We start from the raw sequence: 5,922 nt of genomic DNA, 5'->3' as shown, positions 1-5,922 counted from the left end.
GGCACTGGAAGATGGCAGTGACAGGGGAACTAAGGGACCAGGGGCCCCAAACTGGGGCATGATCGAACAACCCACAAGACCTAACGGTAGGTGATTCCGTGGGGCTCCCCACTTCAGCCTCCCTGGTGAGCCCCCAACACACACACACACACACACACACACACACACACACACACACACACACACTCTCTCTCTCTCTCTCTCTCTCTCTCTCTCTCTCTCTCTCTCTCTCTAACACCAGAGCATCCTCTCCCACAGAAATGGAGAGACTTGTGCCAGCCCACAAGCACCCTCACCCATCAGCCTGTCTGCCCTCCCTTGGGCTCCAACTCCAGCCCTGATCACCCACCTCAGCACCATGGTGAGAGCTGGGAGCTGGGCTACCCCTTTTATTGCCGCCGTCAAGGTCATTGGAGGAAAGCTATGTCAGCAATCTCCACGTGTCACAGCCCCCCCGGCCTGGCCACAGGACACAAAAGGCAAATTCCCTTTTATCTCCACCAGCACAGCCCCTGGGCTATTTTTACCTCCTATTGTCAGAGGATCACAAAGGCAGAGAGAGACACTCACTCCACTCAGAGGTTGAGATTCAGACCGACAGGGGCAGGGACAAGGCAGTGAGAGATTTGGGAAGACTGAGGTGCTGGGAGAGAGGAACTGAGTCACAGGGAGTCTGATACACCCGGAAAAAGGTCCACACCCCCAGAAGTGGAGAGCAAGGAGATTCAGGGAGGGTGACCACAAAATGCACTCTGGGACTATTTGGTCCAATCCTCTTTACACATCCAGAGAAACTGAGGCCCAGGGAAAGGAAACCACTAGCCAAACCTCACAGATAAACAGTGGCAGAGACCAAGTCAAAAAGAGAAGCAGACACACTAAGGCATCTCTCTCCAGGCACCTGGATGCTGTCTCTTCCCCACTCCCCCTCACCTCTATCCCCAGTTCTCTGAGGTACCCTGGGGAAGTTACACAAGAAGAAAACCAGACCTAGGACCATAGGCATAAAGGAATAATTTGGCTGAAGAGGAAGCAAATTGAGGAAATTTAGACCAATCAGGAGCCTGCTTCATAATGACATTTAAGATTCACAGGAAGCCAAGTTCCCACTCTTAGCCCCCTCCTGCACCCTACTCACATCAGGGGTTCGGGGTGCTGACACTCAGTCTGCCTTCAGAATGTGTCAGGGCACTTCCAGGCTCTCCTTTTCTGTCACCCCATTCAGGCCCTGGTGACGCCACAGAATTTTGGAGTCAGAATATCAAAGGATCCTGGAACCTTCGACATTGGACACAAAGAAGTCCAGAGCCAGGATTCCAGCCAGACATTAGGCTGAGCTCACAAAGAGAAATCCTCTGCACCAACGGGCTACCATTTCCAAATATACAGACATATCTATAGTCTATAGGAATAATTTCAAAGATACATTTTCAACCATAAATAGTTCAAAACAGGCAAAACTAACAAATGATGATAAAGTGAAAGAGTGGTCCTTTGAGGGAAAGTAATGACGAGAGGAGGCACAAGAGAAGCTTCTGGAATGCAGGAAACACTCTATATACTGAGCTGGGCTGTGGTTACACAGGTGTGTTCACTTTGTAATACTAATCGTGCTATACGCTTAAGATGTATGCACTTCACGGTATGTATATTACATGAAAACTTTGTTAAAAATGCATGGCCATGGGCTTCCCTGGTGGCGCAGTGGTTGAGAATCTGCCTGCCAATGCAGGGGACACGGGTTCGAGCCCTGGTCTGGGAAGATCCCACATGCCGCGGAGCAACTAGGCCCGTGAGCCACAATTACTGAGCCTGCGCGTCTGGAGCCTGTGCTCCGCAACGGGAGAGGCCGCGATGGTGAGAGGCCTGCGCACCCGCGATGAGGAGTGGCCCCCGCTTGCCGCAACTAGAGGAAGCCCTGGCACAGAAACGAAGACCCAACACAGCCATAAATAAATAAATAAACAAATCAATAATTTAAAAAAAAAAAAAAGAACCAACACCTATCAAACTCCTTTAAAAAAAAAATGCATGGCTAAATTTGGCAATATCTATCAAAATTACAAATGCCCAGACCCTTTTAGTAATTTATCCTACAGATATTTCCCCATGTTACAAAATGATACAGGTCTCCTTTGGGTGGACATTTAGATTGTTCTCTTTTTGCCATTACAATCAGGGCTGCGGTGAATATTCTTGTACAGTCTGATGAATTTTCACAAAGTAAACACACTCTGTTCAAGAACCTAAAATTACCAGCTTCCCCATCAACCCTCTTTCAGTTACCACTCCCTCACCTACTATCCTGACTTCTAATATCACAGATTGTTTTGAAATTTATATGAATGGAGTCCTACATTATGTATTCCTTTCTTTTTTCTCTCCACGTCATATTTGTGACAACATCATTCTGTTTTAATTCTCTTCATAGAACTTAGATTGTTTCTTCCCTGCCCCCGCCTCCCACCCACACCCACACCCAGTAAAGGGCAAGAGCTTGGTCTAGGCCCCCTAGCACCTTGCAGAGTAGCTGCACATAGTAGAAAGTCAATAAATATCTATGAAGTAAGAGAATGAAGCAAACTTGATTGATAGTTCAGATTAGAGTTTTAATCTCCATATGGGGTCAGAGGCTAAGGAGCTGGGCTTGAGCAATTTATAGAAAGCCCAGAGGGTAGGGAAAACTCTGCTCCTGTTCAAAGATGCTCAGAAAGCAGGGCTTTGTGCCTAAGGCCCAAGCAATAGAACTAGCCTGGAGAATCAGAATCTCTAATGAGCCTAGCCTATACCAAATATAATGTGGGTCTGAATTCTAGAATTACCTGCTCAGTGTAGAAACCTGGGGCTGAAAAACCAACCCAAAGAAGTGGGTCTAGAACTGCTCTGTAAGTTCGCTTCTACTACACCGGACACACCTTCCTCCTGAGATGAGCTCACAGACAAACATGACAAAGCAGTGAGGAAACCCAAGATGCACCTGAGAGATGCAACAAATGCTACAATCTGCAAGGACTTAAGGTTCCAACTTTAAACACCTGAAGAGCCATGCTGGAACAGAGGGAGCCTGTGTGATTTGTGTGGCCCCAAGAGCAGAACAACAGTGCAGTTACAAGGAAGCAGAGTTTGAAGATACACACAAAAAAGGACTTTTTCACACTTGGAGCCAATCAGCAATGGAAGAGTCTGCCTTGGAAGAAAATGACCCTGCCAAAAGCAAGGAAGAATCAAGTAGAGACTGCACAGGGCTTGAGGCTTTGGAATGGATGACCTCCGAGGTCTACTCCAACCTCAGGATTCCAGGATTCCAGGATTTTAGACCCTCTGGAAGCTTTGTTTCTTAACAACGACCCTCAACCCAGCAAACCCACCCACTGCGTAGCCAGTATAGACAGCCCAAAGTCTTTCTTCCTGCCTTCTCTTCCCAATGTTATAAGTACAGAGACAAGACATATATGCACCTCAGTTTTAGATTGCTGGGGTGTTAGAACCCAGGGTCATTAGAACCCTGATGTGCTAGAATCCTGGGGCAAAAGACTTGAAGCAAATATGACAAAATGTACAATGGTTTGTTATTATTTGCACTTCCCTGTATCTTTTACATTTGTCCCTCCTTTGGGTTTTTTTGTTTGTTTGTTGTTGTTTTATTTTTTATTTTTATTTTTTAAGATTTTTTTTGATGTGGACCATTTTTAAAGTCTTTTATTGAATTTGTTACAATATTGCTTCTGTTTTATGTCTTGGTTTTTTGGCTGCGAGGCATGTGGGATCTTAGCTCCCTGACCAGGGTTCGAACCCACACCCCCTGCATTGGAAGGCAAAGTCTTAACCACCGGACCACCAGGGAAGTCCCCTGTTGTTTTTTTAAATTAAAGACTCCTAGGGCATTAGGAATCAGGAGCATCAGGGCTAGAGGGCTGGAAGGGAAATCAGCTTAGCTAAGGACACCAAGACCCTGATGGGGACAGAGGGAAGCCCAGGCCAGACTCCAGGATCCCACTCCGAAGGCAAGCTCTCTACTCCTGCACATGAAAACTGGGAAAGGAGAAAGCAACTTCAGGCAGGACCAGCATGAGGGCAGCTGGGCCACCTGCAGCCTGGCCTGCAGTGTGTCCACCCTCCTGGGCTAGAGGGACTCTCCCTGGAAATCACTCAAAGAAACACCATCTTCAAGGGACTTAGGGTACTGACAGCCCCAGAAAAGGCTGTCAGGGAGGGCTGGACCTCAGGCTTTCTAGTCTGTGTCTCCAGGCCCCCAGACCCAGGTGGCCCTGAATAGGTCTACCACTGCCCTCAAAAACTGATATGCTGTCCGCCAGCCCCCACTTACACCAGGGAACCTTGGGCCTGGCTAGGAAGAGAGTTGGAGGGGAGAAGCAGGAGTCAGGGAAGAGAGTAAAGTGGCCAAAGATAGAAATTGGAAGTCTTAGTATGTAGGGGGCTAGAGCCAAGCTGGGCACCAGGGTCTAGGTGTCCCCAATTCCTCTCCTCCAAAGACCTCAGATCAGCAGTTGCCAAGAGTCCTGGAACCCACAGCTTAGTAGCAGCCAGACTGATGAGGCAAAGCCTGAAAGGGGCATAGTACCTCTGGCGTCTCCTCTTCCAGCCCAAAATGCCAGTAGAGGAGCTGAATATTGGAGAAAGCAAGGGCAGGCAGGTAGGCAGAGAGGATGTAATTTGGGAGCCACCCCAGCCCCAAATATATCTGCCAGCAATGCACCCCAGTACCTGGAAGTCCTTCTTTGGATAAAGACATTGAAGGACTCTGTGAAGGAGGGAGGGACACATGAATTCAATTCAATATGCATCTGACAGCTTCTCTTATGTGTCCAGGATGGGAACACAACACTCATTGTCCAGGGAAAAAAATGATGCTCAAGGAGGATGTCAGAATGGAGGAGTTTGAAGGATAAAAGATTGTGGCACGTGCTATGAAGGCATCACGCAAAGTAGTGTTGTGGAGGGTAACGGGGGTGTAACTCTATTCGGGTTAGTCAGAGAGGGCCTCTCTGAGGAGGTGACATTTAAGGCAAGACCTGAAGGATAAGAGCGAGCCGGTTAGGTGAAGAGCTGGGGGAAGGATATTCCAACCAGGAGGAACAGTAAATACAAAAGCCATGAGGCAGAGCATACTTGGTGTGTCTGAGGCCCTGTCACAGTGCTAGTGCCGCTGGGGTAGGAAGGTGGGGAAAGTTTTGCAAGGTGAGGTTAGACAGGTAGGCAGGGGCTGGGTCACCGGGACTCTTGTGGGACCTTATTCCAAGTGCGAAGGGGCAGGAGAGTAAGTGGTGAAGGTTAATAATGATCACTCTGGCTGCCGTATAGAGAATGGACCGGAAGGAGCAAGAGAAGCCACAGGCAGACCAGTGAGGAGGCTGTGGCCGTCCAGGGAGAGGCACTGAAGGTAGAGGACAGGGGACGGAGAGCATGAACCTAAACTCCAAGCCCAGGGCAGCCACATGGGCGTAAAGGGAGGTGAGGCTGGACGGAGCAGTTGGGACTGGATTGTGAAGGGCTTCAAAAGCCAGATTAGGATTTGGTTCTTTATCCTGCAGGAGTTGGGGAGCCATCAAAGGCATTTTTAATTTATTTTTTTCATCAAAGAGCTCGGAGCAAAGGCATTTGACAGTGTGTTCAGATTTATGTGTTCACAAGAGCCCCATGACAGCTGCTGTGGAGGATGGACTGCAGGGGCGAGACCGGGGCAGGAAGACTTAGGAGGCGGCTGCCATAAGGGTCTAAATGCGAGGTGGTGAGGCCCAAAGAGGGGCCTCCACCCTGGCACCCCGGGGGGGTGCCCCTGCTCGTCCAAGGCTTCTCCCCCTCCTGGGGCCGTGGGCAGCTGCAGAGGGCCCGAGTGGGCCCCGGCTCTGATGCTTCAAGCAGAAAATAGGATGAGGGCAGCCAAAAGGCATCAGGGCTGTT

The sequence above is a fragment of the Balaenoptera acutorostrata genome, chromosome 15 (assembly GCF_949987535.1).
Source record: "Balaenoptera acutorostrata chromosome 15, mBalAcu1.1, whole genome shotgun sequence".
NCBI classification, from domain to species: domain Eukaryota; kingdom Metazoa; phylum Chordata; class Mammalia; order Artiodactyla; family Balaenopteridae; genus Balaenoptera; species Balaenoptera acutorostrata.
The sequence above is the reverse complement of the archived record's forward strand: the minus strand, read 5'-3'. Positions refer to the sequence as shown.